General features: G+C 42.5%; 1 long non-coding RNA gene across 1 annotated transcript; it reads right to left on the bottom strand.

Annotated features, from left to right (window-relative positions):
• On the bottom strand, window positions 1-2,431 carry LOC140710726 (uncharacterized). The gene is made up of 2 exons (XR_012091829.1): window positions 1,910-2,431; window positions 1-709 (listed from the first exon to the last, which is right to left on the bottom strand). It is a non-coding gene; the product is annotated as an uncharacterized lncRNA (long non-coding RNA).
• Window positions 2,432-20,275: the final 17,844 nt, after the last annotated feature.

Here is a 20,275-nt window from a genome sequence, read left to right as displayed (position 1 = left end):
TTGTTTAGTTTTTAGTGTATAAGCTGTGCACTTATTTTGTTAGATTTCTTCCTAAGTGTTTTATTCTTAATGCAATTATTTTCTTAATTTCACTTTGGGTTTATTCATTGTTAGTATACAGAAATGCTACTAATTTTCTGTATTGATCTTGTATCTTGTGAACTTGCTAAACTCATTTAATAGTTCTAATACTCTTTGGTGGGTTTGTTAGAATTTTCTGCATACAGGATCACGTCAATGAATAAAATCAATTGTACTTTTTTTTCTTCTAAGTGGGGTTAACATTAACAATTCAGACTTCACTGACTGCACTCACTCCTGCATGACATGGGGTCTCTATCCTCTTGTAAACATGACTCGATCGTTATTTATTTATTTTTTTTCTGGAGCTGCCACGTGTGTGTTCATGAATAGTGCTCTGGTGAAATTTATACTTTCTCCCCTAGTCCAGACCCTGGAAAGCCATGGGAGGTTAGGGTCCACAGCATCACCTGTGGTCAGTGAATTCTGGAATATGGTGATATGCAGATGCTGTCTACAGAGTCTCTATTTCTTGCAATTTCACCCCAAACTGGAAGCTTTGGGCCACCTGCCCCTTTGACTCCGGAAGTGGCACTTACATTTCAAAAGCAAGATGGTCACAACGATCATATTAAGCAGGAAAGTTGAGTGGCAACCAGGGAATCTCATCTGCAGAGAGGAGTAGACTCTGTTAACAGAACACAGTGCTTTTAGAGCCAAGATAGAAGAACAGACAACAAGTATGTTGCTTAACTTACATAGGCACATGAAATCAAGGCTGAATGAGCAGGAGGCTGGGTAAACTGCTCCAATAAAGCCTTAATCCATCTCCCAGTTTCTAGACCTGAGCCAATTCTCAGACACAGAATTTATTAACTGAAGATAATATAATGGTAGAGTCCTCTTGAGGAAACCACCTGCAATACTATGGCAAGTTGATACAATCGTGGTTTTCCAAGTCCAGTTTCCAAAGGAACCTATGTCTATTCACCTCAGTAACTGAACACTGGGAAGGGGGAAAACACCCAAACATTTCAAGGACTGCTGGACACAGAATCTGCATTGACACTGACACCTAGGACCTGAAGCTTCATCATTGCCCCCTGTTAGAGTGGAAGCGAATGTGGCCCAGCAATAAATGGAGTTCTTGCCTAGGTCTGACCCAGAGTGCCCATTTATCCAGTTTCCAAATGGGAAATTGAAATGGACTTACTCCACAATGGGCACAAACCCTGATTGGGTCCATGGCTGTTAGTAGAAGAGCTAGCAGAGCAGAGAAGGCCAAGTGCACTTCCTGCACCTTGGCCACGATAGTAAGTAATAAACAATATTGCATCTTGAGGGATGGAAAATGTTCATGACATCCTTAGTACCTAAAGGATGTAGCGGTGGTGATCCCCATCATATCTTAATTTAAGTCAGCAGCCTGGCTCCTACAAAAACCTGATGGGTCATTGGGACTACTGCAACTTTGGACCACTGCAAGCTCAATGGCGAGAGCCTTAACAGATGTGTTATCTTCACTACAACAGGTCACTATGGCCTCAGGCACATGGCATGTAGCCATTGATCATCATGAGCTAGGTTCTGTCAGGCCCACAAAGTCAGGTGATTCCAAAAGTAATCTGTGATAAGATAGAAGTAGTACATCCAGGATCAGACACCAGCACGGCCATACATTACAAGCAGGTGACCTAATCCCCAATATCATCTGCCAATGTTGTGTCTGTGTCTCTCCTTCAGCTCTTTATTTATTCCTATAGATTAATGGACCAGGAAGTTCTCTTATGACCAGCTGCTGGAGGAGTAGAAGTGCTGAGCTTAGATGATAGATGGTTTGGCTGGATTTAGAGCGCAAACTGAAAATGAACTTCTGTTGTAATACTACCTCGATCAAATGTGGTCAAGAAATACAATGCTGAGCAGAAATCCCCAGTTGGCAGAGCTTCAAATGGTGCATCTGACGATCCACTTCATATCTAAAAGAGAAGTGACCCAAACTAAGAATGGACTTATGGACAGTGAAAAACAAATTGGACAGCTGCTCAGGGACTTAGAATGACAAGTAGTGACAGATTGCAACAAGCAGGATTGGGGAAGGAGGTTTATTGATGGACGTATGAGAAGGGACACTATATGTGAAGATATTTGTATCACGTCTTAAGGCTCAAGAGAGCATTCACCGTGGAAGAGACACCAAACGTTTAATCAAGAAAAAATGACCTGACTAGTTGACATTAGCCAGCCTCAGTCCCTGGCCACATTAATGCTACACAATGGCCTTATGTGTGGAATAGCCATGGTGGAAGAAGTGGATGCTATGCACGTGTTCAACAGCGTGGGTCCACATTCACCCAGGCATATCCAGCTATTTTTGCCAAATGTTTAAACTGCCAGCAACCAGTGCTGAATACCCAGTATGGCACCATTGCTTAAGGAGACTAATCAGCCCCTTGTGACTTGTTGATTGCGTCCAGCAACTTCCATCCTGGAAGGAGCAGAGATTCATCTTTACTGGAATTTGTCTACATTACAGGTGTAAGTTTGACTTTCCCGCTCACATTTCTTTGTCAGGCACCACTAACAGAGGGCTTAAAGAATGTTGGATACACTGAGCCGGGATATTTCATATGATCAGCTGGGACCAAGGGACCCACATGTAGCAAAGGAAGTGCTCAGTGGGCACATGACCGTGTAATCTAAAGTTGTTATCTCATACTGCGCCACCCAGAAGCCACTGGTCTACTGAAACAATGGAGTGGCTTCTTCACAGTGCAAATGAGGTGCAAATTTGGAGCTCACAGCCTATGAGGACGGGGTGTCATTCTCTACTGCACTGTATATACCCTAAATCTATTATCACTCTCTTCCATCAAAAGATAGAATAAATGATCCAGATACCAAAAGGTGGGATGACCTCACTTACTGTCACTCCCTGTGACCTATATGGGAATTTGTACTTTCTGCTGCATAAGTTTAGGTTCTGTAGTTCTAGAACGGCGCTTTCCAATAAGGTGTCACTAGCCACATTTAGCTATTTGCACATAAGTTTAAACTATTTAAAATTAAATTTAAAGTTCAGGTCCTCAGTCACACTAACCACATTTCTATACTCAATGGTCACATGTGGCTGCTATTTACCATACTGGACAGTGCTGGCTAGATATATTGGTTCCCAAAGTAAGATTACTTCCACCAGGAAAAAACAATTTAATGAGACTCTTTCCATTAAACTTCAAGCTATCGCTCCCATCTGGGCACTTTGAGTTTCTCATGTTATAGGACCAGCAAGCATAAAAAGGAGTTGCCATGCTTGCAGGGGTATTGGCCCTGATCATCAGGAGGAGGTAGGGCTGCCCTTATACGATGGGAACAGAGAGGAATCTTTCGCTCTCAAGTGACCACTTGAATGTGTCTTGATAGTCCCCTGCCAGATTTCTATAGTATGGGGACAACTGTAAGTGCCACAGCCTGAGAAGGTCCTGGAGGACGCACTCCCATGTTTGTTGCAGCACTGGTCACAAAACCCAAGATTTGGAAGCAACCTAAGCATCCATCCACAGATGAACGGAATAAGAAAATGTGATACATATACACAATGCAGTACTATTCAGCAATAATAAAGAAAGAGATCCTGTCATTCACAGCAACAAGACGGAACTGGAGGACATTATGTTAAGTGGAATAAGCCAGGCACAGAAAGTCAAACTTTGCATATTCTCACTTATTTGACTTGTTGATTGCGTCCAGCAACTTCCATCCTGGAAGGAGCAGAGATTCATCTTTACTGGAATTTGTCTACATTACAGGTGTAAGTTTGACTTTCCCGCTCACATTTCTTTGTCAGCCACCACTAACAGAGGGCTTAAAGAATGTTGGATACACTGAGCCAAAAATGGAAACAATTGAACTCATGGAGACAGAGCAGAAGGATGGTTAACAGAGTCTGAGAAGGGTAGTGGAGTGGGGGTGGAAAAGGATGTTTAATGAGTACAAAAATACAGTCAGATTGAATGAATGTCGTATTCGATCATACAACAGCGTGACTACAATCAACCATAATTTATTGTACATTTTTAATAACAAAAAAGACTATAATTGAAATGTGTGTAACACAAAGAAAGGATAAACGCTTGAGGTGATGGATATTCCATGTACCCTGATGTGATTATGCATTGTATGCCTGTGTCAAAATATCTCATGTGCCCCGTAAGTATATATGCAGCTACTATGTACCCCAAAACATTATAAATAACAAAAAAAAAACTTTAGACAAAAATGTAGGTTTAAGTGTTGTGAGAGAAGATGGACTGTAGTGGATGGTATAGTGCTACCAAGATCTTTCCTTTACAACTGAGGCTCTCATTCCCCCAAAGGTATTGTTTGTTGATGACTGATAACCAGGGTCCTCTCCATGGGTGGCCCTCAGTTGTAGGAAACTTCTTTTCTGGGGTCAACTTCCTTCTAGTGACAAGTCAAGGAATCAATGGGAGGAGTACGAAGCCCTCATCCCCTTGCTTCGTATAGGGTTACTTCTTCAAGGCTATCCTGGTTGCTTTCTGTTTTCAAAAATTACTGTGACTGCTGTGCTCTGAAATGACAGCAGAATGAAGTGGAAGTTAGACCCTGAAATATCACTATTGGAGGCTTAAGCCATGGGCAGGGGCCATACCTGTCCTCTGCTGGGAACTCTAGAAATAGACTCCCCAGGAATTTGACTTGGGCTCAATCAAAAGCCAGACTCTCAAGCCTACTGTGTTCTGTTACTTGTTTCAGCAAATGAGATAACCTCTGTGGCCCACTGAATAAACTGTAAAGTAGCACTGCATAATGATGGCAGAAGCCATTCAGGATGTTAAGGGGCTTCACCAGGACTGGACACTAAGAGGTTGCAGAAAGTAAGAACATTTGACAGATGCAACAGCACCCTCTGGAGCACCTGAGGATCAGGGCAAGCCTTAAGGACGAGGATAACTATACACCACTGACAGATCATTTACTGTGCCAGGCAGTGGGTTAAGTGCTTCAAGTTCCTCACAGCCCTGTGGAGGAGAAGTTTCGGCCATATTTTACCAACCTTCCATGAGCCGTCTTACTGAATCCTGAGGCCACACACACACACACCAGTGACTAGTGAGGTCAGGAGTTGCTGATTTAATAAACACTCCTATGGCACTTACTAGGTAGCAGGCATTGTTTATGTGCTTGACAGATATTACCTGATGCAGTCCTTATATGTGCTTCGTGAAGTACGTACTACTGCTATTCGTGTTTGACAGATGAGGGAGCTGAGATACAAGGAGATTGGAAGCTCGCCCATGATCACACAACTAGGAAGTGGCAGCGCCAAAATTCATATCCAGGCTGGCTGGATCCAGAGCCCCTGCTTCCAGCTGTGTCCCTTAAACCTAAGTCCGGCTAAACTATTCTCACTTGGAAACAAACGTGTTTCTAATTGTACACTTGTGTTCTACACACACCTTGGCTCTTCTGAAACCATACGGAAAGAATCTCCTAACCTAGCCACATACCCCTATTAGATCGTGAGCACCTCAAAGCAAGGTTTGAATGCCATGTTTCGAACTACTGGTGCCCGTGATAAGCCTTAGCACCCAGTAGGAGATCATGATATGTTTCTTAAATAATGGTTTACTCAAAAATCAAATAATCTTATTGGATCAACTTTATCTGGCTTCCAATACATGCAACAGGCTTGGGCCCTGGTATGTCAGCACATTAGGCTACGGGTGAGGATGCTGGATCTTGGAAATGACTCCTGAAAAGGCTGTGCATGTGGGAGATGGGGAGGTACTGGATGTCCTTAACTGCCTAAGGCACCACTCTCCACACCCACTGGCGCCCTCCAAGAAGGGACATGTGATGTCGCTGTTTCCAGTAATGTCCTTGTTCCATCCTGGAGCGCCCACAGGGGTCTGACCCAGGCCATTCCTGGGAGCACCCACCTAATGACCTGGTCCAGGGTTCCAGCTCACCTCAGCCTCCTTCTGCTCCCATGTCCCTCTCCCCACAGCCGGCCCAGGGCAGTACAGCTGGATCTGGCAGGTGCTCCTCCTCACATCTCTCCTGGGGTGGCTGATGCTCAGCACAGCCTAATCCCTCCGGACCCCAAAGCCCTCTCACACCTAGCTGCTTTCCAAACCTAATGTGGATCTGGGAGTATTCTGGGGACTGCGGAGTGTCCCGGTACTCAACGCCTCCACCATCTGCTACAGCCTATAGTCTTCTTTAACTGCCTGTCTGGGGATACCGAGGCCCTAGCTGCCTCTGCTAGGAGACCCCAGCCCCACCTCTCTGGATCAACCTCAGAAAGTAAAACCTCATAGTCACGCATTTAAGGTGTTCAGTTAATCAAAAGCCAGGCATTACATGGGGAATTATTTGAATAACATCTCCCAATCATCGTGATTTGTCACTCATCATATCAGAATGCTTATTATTTACGAGGAGACTCACCAAAAGGCTTCATCATCTCCTGCCAGTTCTGTCACCACAAGACCTTGGAAGGAGATCCTTACCAGGGAATTTATCACAGTGATAACTGCATATGAGCATAGGCTCCAGGTTTTGAGCAGTAGTTAGTGGGGAGACAGGAAGGGCAAAGCCCCAAGCTGAGCAGACTGAGGCCCGATTGGGGCAGTGTGGACACAGCAGCAGGGGGGACATGAGAACACAACTATGGGCCCCAGGGAAGGAAACTTGCAATCCCAACAAGGGCATAAGACTGCTGGCTGCCAGCCTCCACTTCAAGGACACATCATGGCTCTTAAAATACCGATGGGTCATGCTTCATGGCCCAAAGGGTGCAGATGGCAACCCAGGAATTCCTGGAGTCAGCCTCCTATGGGGTGTTGCCTCCTTTGAAGACCTCCATCCCTGCCCACGGCTTCAAAGTACAGAATCTGGTATCTCACATAGAAGGGAGCAAATGTGTATGACTTATGTCTCTGGATGTGTTCTCAGGATGTGAGAATGAAACCCAGCACTCCCGAGTCTCCTTCTATGGAACCTGCCTCATAGAGCTTCAGGAGCCCCAGCTTCTTGCCTGCCATCCCCTGAGGATCTGGTGCCGGTTCCCCATCTGTGACACTCCTCTCCTCACCTGACCAGTCCCTGTCACATGGCTAAAGGAAAGGGAAGAGAATGCTTGATCTCAGAAGGAGGGTGAGTAGTGTGCTCTTCCCACTGGGGGTCATGTCATTCTTGTGCAGCCTCAAACTCCTGCACTGCTCCCCTGACCTCTCCCTGGAGGGTTTTGCACACTCCACAGTCCCTCCTGCTGTGCTCCCAAACCCCAGTGTGTATCTCCAGAATATGTCTGCAAGGACCTAGGGCTCCAACATACTCTCCCTTCTTCCCCATCTTGGCATCAAATCTGTCTTGGAGGACTCTAGGAATACTAGTCTGATTTTTGTAGAACATCCTTCAGCTTCAGCGGGTCTAATGTCTTCTCACGATTAGAAGCGGATGCATGATTATGCATTATTAGGAAGAACACCACGGGAGTGGAAAGCCCTTTTTATAGTGAATACAGTATCTCCAGCACTTAGGTCAGTGCTTGGAGCATATGAGGAGCTGGATGAATATTGAATGAATGAGTGAATGAAATCACGTCACGTTACCTCTCGGAGAATGTGTAATTATTCCTCAAATAACTTTGAGAAGCAAGGAACAGTGTGTACAAAGGCAGGGATGGCACCTGTCTACTGGCACTGGGGAGAAATCATGATGGAGCACTTTCCAGATGAATGCAACCTTGCAAACCACGTTGGCCACCCTTCCTACTTTCTCCAGGGAAGTAGCATCAAAGTCGTGGGTGGATATGGGACTTCTGTCTAGAGCTTGTCCAAGAATCAATGGGAATGTGCTACTTGAACTGAATGTTACATAAATCCCTTTAAGGCCCAGCTGAAACCCAGGGACGTGTGAGACCTTGACACTGGCTGCTTGCAGACCCAAACGACCAGAGAGAGGAGCAGGGAATTGGGACAAGGGCCACAGCTGCCTACTGGCAAGAGAGAGTGTTCAGATAGCCACTGATGTTTGTAGCCCTGCCTGGCTGACTTCCCCAGATGCCAGGAGCACAGACCAGGCGCCGGGACAGCAGGTCTCTGGAGTCCCTAGAGCTCAGTTGCTTACCTGTTCCATGACTCAACAATAAGAAGATGCTGGGACGCATTTAATCTTTGATCGTTGGGTGGTTGGGAGGACTGAAAATGCCACGAGGCTCCAATGCAGAGGCTGCAACTACTAGGACTATGGAGCTGTAGTTCTTCACGCATCCCACAACTGAGTACTGAGCATATACTGTTTGCCAGGCACTGCTCTAAGCTCTGAGGATACAGCATTGAACAAATTCCCTGCTTCTGTGGAGCTTATATTCTAGCAGGAGGGGAGGGGGAGGCACACAATGAACTGTGGAACAAAGTGAAAGGCGAAGGAAGTGTTATGGTGACAAACGCTACGGAAACAAATTGAATCGAGAGAACTAAATAAGGAGTCTTGGCAATTGGGGTCAAGGAGGGATTGCAGTTTTTACAACGGTATTCGTAGAAGGCCTCACAGAACAGATATTTCCAGACAGAACTGAGGATGTCTGGGAAGGAATGCTAACAGTATTATAAGAGCAAATGTGTAGAAGAGAACAAAGACATGCAGTCGCTCAGGGCCTTGGAACAGAGTGTAGAAGGCAGGGTCTAGAGACACTGGTCTGGTGAGCCAGGTAAAGGGCATTCCCTGATCCTCTGAGCCACGGACTGCCTCAGAGCCAGGTCAGCTGCACTGTACCATGAACTGGCTTATTGGATCCAGGTTTCCATTCCAGGTTACTGACTTGAGCTGAGGATTGGGTACAGAATACAGGCCTAGGGGTCCAGAAACCTTTCTCTCAGGATAAAGGGGATGGAAGGCACCGCTGGCATTGAACAGGCAAGGCTGCTGGCCTGCTGCTGTGGCACTGCTGCAGTGGGCAGGACAATGGTGCATATGTAAAGACTGGGTGCAGAACAAAGCAGAAGGCTCTCTGGTGACACCTAGTGCTCGTTCCAGAGTAGATCCCGTGTCTTCAATGAGCGGCCAGATGTCTTAATCCAGGACTGGATTTCCTGTCTTTCAAAGTTCACCTCAGGTGGAGGCCAGAAGCAGATATGGCTTTTTGTTGGGGGGAAAGGTACACATAGGAGGCTCTTCGTGTTTCCTACTGTACTCCAGCAGGAGGCATACAACTTCTGGCTGTCCAACCCTTGATCGTATTGGCTCTGATCAGTGGGCTCAGGTGGAGACAGCCTTGTTCCTCCATTATAGAGTGCGTCATCCTTGTTCCTCCATTGTAGAGTGTGCCATCAACCTTTCAACAATGTTTCATCCATTGATTAGCATGGATTGCATCAGTTGCATTGCTGGGTATTGCAAATACTTGTTTTCTTTTTCTCTCATACGTTGCATTTTCCTCAGCTGGCATTCTCCAGTAAGGAAGAAACATTCCTCATCAACTGTAGCTATTGTGTCACCCTGAAATACAGTTAGTACAGGAAATGCAGGATAAATGTTTTATTCTCTCTCTTGCAGAGCCAATTCTCAATGTGAGGGGTGGTTATTCTTGTTCCTTCCAACAGGGTCCAACGAGTCATTCTTTATTAATGACTTTTTATTTTAGAAAATGTGTAGGTTTACAGAATTATTGCAGAGATAGTACAGAGAATTCTTATATACCCCACACCCAGTTTTCCCTATTACCATCCTCTTATATTAGCATTACACATTTGCCACAATTAATAAAACGAAAGACAAAAACAAGGACACTAGAGGAATTTGAAGCCTCTGGCATCTATAGCTATAAGAAATAAAGCCCAACTCCTACACAGTAGAGATCTAATTGCCTCTGTTCCTATGACCTCACACAACATGTGCACTTTCGACAAAAGGATTGCAAGGGACACACACACGCAAAAGAGTAAGAAAATACATAGTCTGAAGAGACAAGGCAATCAACAGAACTGGACTCTAATATGACTCAGATCTTGGAATTATGAGGTGGATAATTTAAAATAACTATTTTTAAAAATTTAAGAGGCTTTAATGGAAAAAGTAGGCAACGTGGAAAAACAGATAGGTAATGCAGGAAGAGAAGTATTGTGTTCAGCAAAATCCGGAGTATGGGAAACTGGACAGAACACAAAGCATGTCTTCATTTTCAACAAACGAGCTTCAAAAAAAGATAATGTAGGGGAATCCATAAATTACTTAAGGTGGCTAGTAGGAACATAAACACGATGTATAGATCATATTTGCAAACCGATTCAAAGAAACTGCATTTTAACAGGAGCATATGTCCACCAGATACACGTGACAAATAAGTGAACATTTCATTATATTAATGACTTGCTTAAATGTTTAGGAAAGATAATAATGTTGGCTTTACGTTTTATAAGAGAGTAGTTATCTTTGGAAATGCACTCTGACGTATTTGGAGATGAGATCACATGGTGTCTCGGGCTTGCTCCGCATTATTTCAGTTTCTGCTATGTGGAGTAGGTAGGGGTATAATTAGAACCAGATTGGCCATGAATTGAAGATTACTGATACTGAAAGTCTGGTATGTTAGATTAATTATAATATTTACTCTACTGTTAGGTGTGTTTATGTTTAAATGTTTGTAATTAAAATATTTTTGAAATAAATATGATATTTAATTTGAAATCCTAAGTGAAATGGGTAATATTTTAGGAAAATAAGTACATGAACAAACTCATACAAAAAGAACTTCACATCTTTAACCAAACAATAAGAAGTGAAACTAATCTAAACTCAAGCCATCCTCAAATGTGGACAAGGCAGCTTTGGAGGCCAATTCTACATTATCATCAGGTAAAGCTCAAAAGCACCTTGAGTAAACTCTTCCAGAGCATATGAAATGTTGGGCAATTATTCAAATCATTTTCCCAGGCTAACTGTTCTTCATTCAAATACCAGAGCAGGACAGCACCATGAAAACACTGAGCCAAACTTCACTCACACAGAGGCAAATATATTAATTAAATTAGTAGTGTGTTCAACATAGAAGTGAATTAACAGATCGTGTCCAAGGAACAAAAAATACCATTTAATATAAAACAATTTTCATTTGTAATTTCCTACATTATCAATTAAGATTTTTAAAAAGGACCACTGTAATAGGTACAGTAGGTACAGAAAAGCTTCTGGAGGAAATTCTACACGAGGTCATGGTCAAAACTTTTAGCAAAATGAGGTTAGCAGGGTATTTTCTTTTCCTGAGATCAATGGACAACATACTTAAATATGAACTCTTAGAAGAGTTCTTGTCATGGACTTATGCTATAACCTCTATCTTTGGAAACCACACTGTAACATATGGCCAGAGATATGGATATCAAAAGAAATAAGTATGAATATTAAACAGAAAGATTTAATATTTGGTATGACAATAGGATTATCTAGAAAATTCAAAGCAATTTGCACATGGAATAGTCAAATAACAGACTTCAGAAAAATAGCATACAAAAGGTTACTACAGTAAAATCAAAATCCTTGCAACCCAGTGAAATAACCACTCAGAACAGGTAATAGAAAATACCCCATTCACAATGACAACAAAATCTAGGAATTATCCAATGGAGACAGACAAAGCGTACAAGATCTTTATGGAAACAACCATGCAAGTACTGATAGATTCAGGTCAAAAAGTTCCCAAATAAACAGAGCCGTATTCGAAATCCCTTAATAGGGAACAGACTATTGAAAAGATATCAATTTTTCTCATTCAAGATTTACAGATATAATGCTTAAAATTTAGCCGCCAAGATGAATGTCAGGCTTGGACTTCTGCCCTCCACTCCCAAAATCAATCCCGGAAAGCTGTAGAAGAAAGATTAAAATAAAAAACAAACAAACAAACAAATAGTATCAACAACAAAATCTAAACAACAAAGCAAAACCCTGGGGGAGAATGAAGCCTGTGTTTAACTGGTACCTTTAATCGAAGTGGCCGGAGTGGCAGGGAAGTTAGGGAGAGTCCATAGCTGGCATAGAAGGAAGATGACAGGATGTGTAGAAGGAAATGTTTAAACTTTTGCCCCTATTCCACTGTGAAAATGTCAGGTGGCACCTGAGACCACAGGTGCCAGTAGTCTGGTTTGAAACAGTAGTAGCTCCAGTCTGTGCTAATAACCACCTAAAACCACATTAATAGGTGAAGACTGGCTTAACTGAACATAAAGATTGGGTTACAAATAGAGTGTTGAGCATTAGAATGTAACAGGCATAATGAGGTTAAGTATGATTTCTGATGCTGAATGAAAGTTTAAAAATGAAAATCACTGCACTGAGCTATGAAATGTTAGATAATTCCAATGGCAGAACTCCTTAGATTTCTAACTGCTGGTCAGCCTATTCAATGTAAAAATAAATATTTTAGGGTAAAAGGTTTGCAAATTCGACCTCTGTCTGGGGAAGAACCGCCTTGGGAAGGTGCACGGCTTCTCCCAGAGGCCACTACAATCACAGAAGCTGCCACTCTGCAGGGAGCACCTGGCCTGGGACCCGCAGCCATTCTCTGCAAGGGGTGCAGCTGGGCAAAGGCTCAGAGGTGACAGAAACAGAGCATCTGCACCCATCACTGCATCGAAAGAGCCAGGAGCCAAGAGGAGGATCCTCTTGAGTGAGGACTGAAGGTCCACCCTCCCCTCATAGAGGAGCCAGATAATCCAGCTCAGCCCCTTCTATCAGTCCTGGAAGATCCTGGCAATGTTGTTGTCCTGAACACACCCCACTCCCGACTGCCACCTCATGGGACTCAGAGTCAGAGACTTTGTCTGAGGGGAGCAGAGAATAGGGGTCCAGGCTCTGTCAGGCATCAAGGTCAGGACCGTGGGGGATGCCTGAGGGTCCTCCATCCCCATTCCCAAACCCACCACCACCAAGACCTAAGCCGCCCGGGTGTCCCACCCCAATCCCTCCCCCTACCACCCCCAATTCCTCCCCCAAACCCCCGCACCCCACACCTCTTTTTTTTTTTTTTTTTTTTTTTTTTTTTTTTTTTTTTTTTGAGACGGAGTCTCGCTCTGTCGCCCAGGCTGGAGTGCAGTGGCGCAATCTCGGCTCACTGCAAGCTCCGCCTCCCGGGTTCACGCCATTCTCCTACCTCAGCCTCCCGAGTAGCCGCACCCCACATCTTAACAACCACCCCCACCCAAATCCAGGCAGAACCGGCTTCCGCCCATGCTGTCACCCCAGGGAAGCCCCAGGTTGGGGCTTCTAAGGTTATTCTTCACCTTAGAAGGAAGTCTTGACAGGCCCCACACCATTGGACCCCTAGAAATTTTACTGAGATAGAAGATCCCTGAATTTGAGTCAGATTTATTTCCCATCCTCTGGCACGCAAATGTCTCACCAGTAAGTCCAGTGTGTTTTCTACTTCTTGCTCACTGGATCCAATTAGCATAATGTCACCAATGTAATGGACTAGTGTGATATCTTGCAGAAGCAAAAAGTCATCAAGTTCTCTCTGAATAAGATTATGACACAAACCTGGAGAGTTGATATACCCCTGAGATAGGACAGTAAAGGTATATTGCTGGCCTTGCCAGCTGAAGGCAAATTGCTTCTAGTGGGCCTTATGGACAGGAACAGGGAAAAAGGCATTTAGCAAGTCAACGACTACATAGCAGGTACCAGGAGATGTGTTAATTTCTCGAGCAATGAAACCACATGTGGTATAGCAGCTGCAATTGGAGTCACCACTTGGTTAAGCTTACGATAATCTGCTGTCATTCTCCAAGATCCATCTGTCTTCTGCACAGGCCAAATGGGAAAGTTGAATGGGGATGTGGTGGGAATCACCACCCTTGCATGTTTCAAGTCCTTGATGGTGGCACTAATATCCACAAGCCCTCCAGGTTTGCAATATTGTTTTTGATTTACTATTTTTCTAGGTAGAGACAGTTCTAATGTCTTCCATTTGGTCTGTCCCACCATAAGAGCCCTCACCCTACCAGTCAGGGAGCCAATGTGGGGGTTCTGCCGGCTGCTAAATATGTCTATGCCAATTATGCATTCTGGCACTGGTGAAGTGTCCACAGGATGAGTCTGGGGACCCACTGGGCCCACTGTAGGTCAGACCTGAGCTAAAACTTCATTAATTGCCTGACCTCCATAAGCCCCTACTTTAACTGGAGGATCACAATGACATTTTGGGTTCAATTTTAGCAGTTGTCCCAGAGTTGTCCAGGCCCTTGAGGCTATCTAGCAAAAGCAACAGGACATTGCTGTCCTTAAGGTTGTCAACCTTAAGGTTTCTTACACAAACTGGTTGTCAACCTTAAGGTTTCTTACTACTGAGTAAAAATTTCCAGACAGACAAGGAGAGCAGGCTGTAACGATCTCTGTGATAGTGGATTTGAGTTAGAGATATTAGGAAGAACTCACTGTTGACTTAATATTCATGCAAATCATTGCATCTAGAGATGTTTATAGATATATTAATATAAACAGGTTACTATACACACATATAATTTCTTGCTCTGTCAGCAGACACCACAGACACCCCAGTAGGAATGAGCAAACCTAATATACAGATCTAGATTTCTAATACCATTCTCCAATTTTAAAAAATGGGCTCAGTGGAGAAATTGCTGATGGTTGAAGTGGATCAGGAAACATGCAGGCTAATCCTGGAACATCTTATTGTGCGTGACAGTAAAGAAATGCTAAAAATAATTTTAAACACATTGACAAATGTACAAGAAAGACATGTACAAAGAGAACTAAGAGAAAGTGCTCCCAATGGCCAAACATGGAGCAATTTTAACAGCAAAACGTATAAAGTTGTATTGGATTTTAAACAAAGTGTAAAATTAGTATCTGTAAGTCCACACTGAGATAAATAAATTATTACTTAAATGCAAAAATGAGGGTGAACTAACAAATTTCTCATGGGAAAAAGTTCTAAACAATTTATGCAGATACTCTCACTCTCACAAGAAAGCAGAATGTGATTCCCCACTGCTCATAGTGTGGGCTACACAGAGTAACTTTCTTCCAAAGAGGACACTGTGAAATAGGGGAATACAAGAGAAACTTTACAGTAACCATACTTAGCGAGCACTACTTCAGCCAGGTGTTCAAGGTAAACATCATTAGTAATAAGTCATGCTGATAGTATGTAGCCTTGATGTGAAGTGATGAGAATGGCATTTCTCCTCTATTGTCTTCTTCCCCAGAACCCATAACCCCAGCCTAATCATGAGAAAAGTACCAGACAAACCACAACTGAGGGTCATTCTACAAAATACCTGACCAATTAGGTCCACTTGGTGCAGAGGTGAGTTCAATAACTGGATATCCTTGTGGAGTTTCTGTCTTGTTGATCTGTCCAATGTTGACAGTGGGGTGTTAAAGTCTCCCATTATTATTGTATGGGAGTCTAAGTCTCTTTGTAAGTCTCTAAGGACTTGCTTTATGAATCTGGGTGCTCCTGTATTGGGCGCATATATATTTAGGATAGTTAACTCTTCCTGATGAATTGATCACTTTACCATTATGTAATGGCCTTCTTTGTCTCTTTTGTAAGTCTCTAAGGACTTGCTTTATGAATCTGGGTGCTCCTGTATTGGGTGCATATATTTAGGATAGTTAACTCTTCCTGATGAATTGATCACTTTACCATTATGTAATGGCCTTCTTTGTCTCTTTTGATCTTTGATGGTTTAAAGTCCGTTTTATCAGAGACTAGGATTGCAACCCCTGCTCTTTTTTGTTTACCATTTGCTTGGTAGATCTTCCTCCATCCCTTTATTTTGAGCCTATGTGTGTCTCTGCATGTGAGATGGGTCTCCTGAATACAGCAAACTGATGGGTCTTCCTCTTTATCCAATTACCAGTCTGTGTCTTTTAATTGGACCATTTAGTCCATTTACATTTAAGGTTAATATTGTTATGTGTGACATCTACAGAACTCTGCACCCCAAATCAACAGAATATACATTCTTCTCAGCACCACATTGCACTTATTCCAAAATTGACCACATAGTTGGAAGTAAAGCACTCCTCAGCAAATGTAAAAGAACAGAAATTATAACAAACTCTCTCTCAGACCACAGCGCAATCAAACTAGAACTCAGGACTAAGAAACTCAAACAAAACTGCTCAACTACATGGAAACTGAACAACCTGCTCCTGAATGACTACTGGGTACATAATGAAATGAAGGCAGAAATAAAGATGTTCTTTGAAACCAATGAGAACAAAGATACAACATACCAGCATCTCTGGGACACATTTAAAGCAGTGTGTAGAGGGAAATTTATAGCACTAAATGCCCACAAGAGAAAGCAGGAAATACTTAAAATTGACACCCTAACATCACAATTAAAAGAACTAGAGAAGCAAGAGCAAGCACATTCAAAAGCTAGCAGAAGGCAAAAAATAACTAAGATCAGAGCAGAACTGAAGGAGCTAGAGACACAAAAAACCCTCCAAAAAATCAATGAATCCAGGAGCTGGTTTTTTGAAAAGATCAACAAAATTGATAGACCACTAGCAAGACTAATAAAGAAGAACAGAGAGAAGAATCAAATAGACACAATAAGAAATGATAAAGGGGATATCACCACCGACCCCACAGAAATACAAACTACCATCAGAGAATACTATAAACACCTCTAGGCAAATAAACTAGAAAACCTAGAAGAAATGGATAATTTCCTGGACACTTACACTCTCCCAAGACTAAACCAGGAAGAAGTTGAATCCCTGAATAGACCAATAATAGGCTCTGAAATTGAGGCAATAATTAATAGCCTACCAACCAAAAAAAGGCCAGGAACAGACGGATTCACAGCCGAATTCTACCAGAGGTACAAGGAGGATCTGGTACCATTCCTTCTGAAACTATTCCAATCAATAGAAAAAGAAGGAATCCTCCCTAAATCATTTTATGAGGCCAACATCATCCTGATACCAAAGCCTGGCAGAGACACAACAACAAAAAAAGGAATTTTAGACCAACCAATATTCCTGATGAACATCAATGCAAAAATCCTCAATAAAATACTGGCAAACCGAATCCAGCAGCACATCAAAAAGCTTATCCACCATGATTGTGGGTAAGCTTCATCCCTGGGATACAAGGCTGGTTCAACATACGCAAATCAATAAATGTAATCCAGCATATAAACAGAAGCAAAGACAAAAACCACATGATTATCTCAATAGATACAGAAAAGACTTTTGACAAAATTCAACAGCCCTTCATGCTAAAAACTCTCAATAAATTCGGTACTGAGGGAACGTATCCTAAAATAATAAGAGCTATTTATGACAAACCCACAGCCAATATCATACTGAATGGGAAAAAACTGGAAGCATTCCCTTTGAAAACTGGCACAAGACAGGGATGCCCTCTCTCACCACTCCTGTTCAACATAGTGTTGGAAGTTCTGGCTAGGGTAATCAGGCAAGAGAAAGGAATAAAGGGTATTCAGTTAAGAAAAGAAGAAGTCAAATTGTCCCTGTTTGCAGATGACATGACTGTATATTTAGAAAACCCCATTGTCTCAGCCCAAAATCTCCTTCAGCTGATAAGAAACTTCAGCAAAGTCTCAGGATACAAAATCAATGTGCAAAAATCACAAGCATTCTCATACACCAGTAACAGAGAAACAGAGAGCCAAATCATGAATGAACTCCCATTCACAATAGCTTCAAAGAGAATAAAATACCTAGGAATCCAAGTTACAAGGGATGTAAAGGACCTCTTCAAGGAGAACTACAAACCACCGCTCAGTGAAATAAAAGAGGACACAAACAAATGGAAGAACATACCATGCTCATGGATACGAAGAATCAATATTGTGAAAATGGCCATACTGCCCAAAGTAATTTATGGATTCAATGCCATCACCATTAAGCTACCAATGACTTTCTTCACAGAATTGGAAAAAACTGCTTTAAAGTTCATATGGAACCAAAAAAGACCCCACATTGCCAAGACAATCTTAAGCCAAAAGAACAAAGCTGGAGGCATCATGCTGCCTGACTTCAAACTATACTACAAGGCTACAGTAATCAAAACAGCATGGTACTGGTACCAAAACAGAGATAGAGACCAATGGAACAGAACAGAGTCCTCAGAAATAATACCACACATCTACAGCCATCTGATCTTTGACAAACCTGAGAAAAACAAGAAATGGGGAAAGGATTCCCTATTTAATAAATGGTGCTGGGAAATTTGGCTAGCCATAAGTAGAAAGCTGAAATTGGATCCTTTCCTTACTCCTTATATGAAAATTAATTCAAGATGGATTAGAAACTTAAATGTTAGACCTAAAGCCATAAAAAACCCTAGAAGAAAACCTAGATAATACCATTCGGGACATAGGCATGGGCAAGGACTTCACATCTAAAACACCAAAAGCAATGGCAACAAAAGCCAAAATTGACAAATGGGATCTAATTAAACTAAAGAGCTTCTGCACAGCAAAAGAGACTACCATCAGAGTGAAGAGGCAACCTACAGAATGGGAGAAGATTTTTGCAATCTACTCATCTGACAAAGGGCTAATATCCAGAACCCATAAAGAACTCAATCAAATTTACAAGAAAAAAGCAAACAACCCCATCAAAAAGTGGGCAAAGGATATGAACAGACACTTCTCAAAAGAAGACATTCATACAGCCAACAGACACATGAAAAGATGCTCATCATCACTGACCATCAGAGAAATGCAAATCAAAACCACAATGAGATACCATCTCACACCAGTTAGAATGGCAAGCATTCAAAAGTCAGGAAACAACAGGTGCTGGAGAGGATGTGGATAAATAGAAACACTTTTACACATTGGTGGGACTGTAAACTAGTTCAACCATTTTGGAAAACAGTGTGGCGATTCCTCAAGGATCTAGAACTAGAAATACCGTTTGACCCAGCCATCCCATTACTGGGGATATACCCAAAGGATTATAGGTCATGCTGCTATAAAGACACATGCACACATATGTTTATTGCGGCATGATTCACAATAGCAAAGACTTGGAATCAACCCAAATGTCCATCAGTGACAGACTGGATTAAGAAAATTTGGCACATATACACCATGGAATACTATGCAGCCATAAAAAAGGATGAGTTCATGTCCTTTGTAGGGACATGGATGCAGCTGGAAACCATCATTCTCAGGAAACTATTGCAAGAACAGAAAACCAAATACAGCATGTTCTCACTCATAGGTGGGAATTGAACAAGGAGATCACTTGGACTCTGGAAGGGGAACATCACACACCAGGTCCTATTGTGGGGAGCAGGTAGCGGGGAGGGATAGCATTAGGAGATATACTTAATGTAAATGACGAGTTAATGGGTGCAGCACACCAACATGGCACATGTGTACATATGTAACAAACCTGCACACTGTGCACATGTACCCTAGAAGTTAAAGTATAATAATAAAAAAGAAAAAAAGAAAAAAATACCTGACTCAAATACTCAAATACTCCTCAAAACTATCAAGATAATCCAAAACAAGGAAAGTATCACACCCAACAGGAATCTAAAGGGACCTTATGACTAAATATAATGTGGCATCCTGGATGGGATCATGGAAGACCAAAAGGACACTAGGTAAAAATGAAATAAATCTCAATAAAGAATGAGTTAGTAACACATAATGCAACAATTGTAGCAAATGTACCACACTCACGTAGGATGTTAACAATAAGGGAACCTGAAACTGAAGGAGGGGGCATATGGAAACTCTGTACTATCTTTGAAAATTGTTTTCAAGTATAAAATACCTCAAAATAAATAAAGTCTATGAAATTTTAAAAATGGATATAACAAAAGGAAACTTGGCAGAGTGATGAATTTAATTTTTTTAAAAAAAGAAACCATACACAAGCACAGAGAACTAGGAAGTGTGAAACCAATCATTTCTGAGTTGTCCTCAGACCTTTCCTCCCCTGCAGCCTCTAAGCTGGACTCGCCCACAAGCCCAGCCTCTTCCCCCTGTGTGATATCTCGGAAATCCATCCCTCATCTCCAGCCTTTCAACCACTGCCCTAATTTGGCCTCACAGTTCCTCTCACTTGGACTGTGGCAGGAGCCCCCTAATAAGGCTAGATGCTCTGGGACCCCATACTTGCTCAAGAAGGGCTGCAGAACACTTACCAGGGGTAATTGTCACAGAGAAGGGCTGGAAAGATCCAGGAGGGAGATCAG

Source organism: Chlorocebus sabaeus, chromosome X, assembly GCF_047675955.1.
Source record: "Chlorocebus sabaeus isolate Y175 chromosome X, mChlSab1.0.hap1, whole genome shotgun sequence".
Lineage (NCBI taxonomy): Eukaryota > Metazoa > Chordata > Mammalia > Primates > Cercopithecidae > Chlorocebus > Chlorocebus sabaeus.
This window is presented reverse-complemented; position numbering and strand designations above follow the sequence as displayed.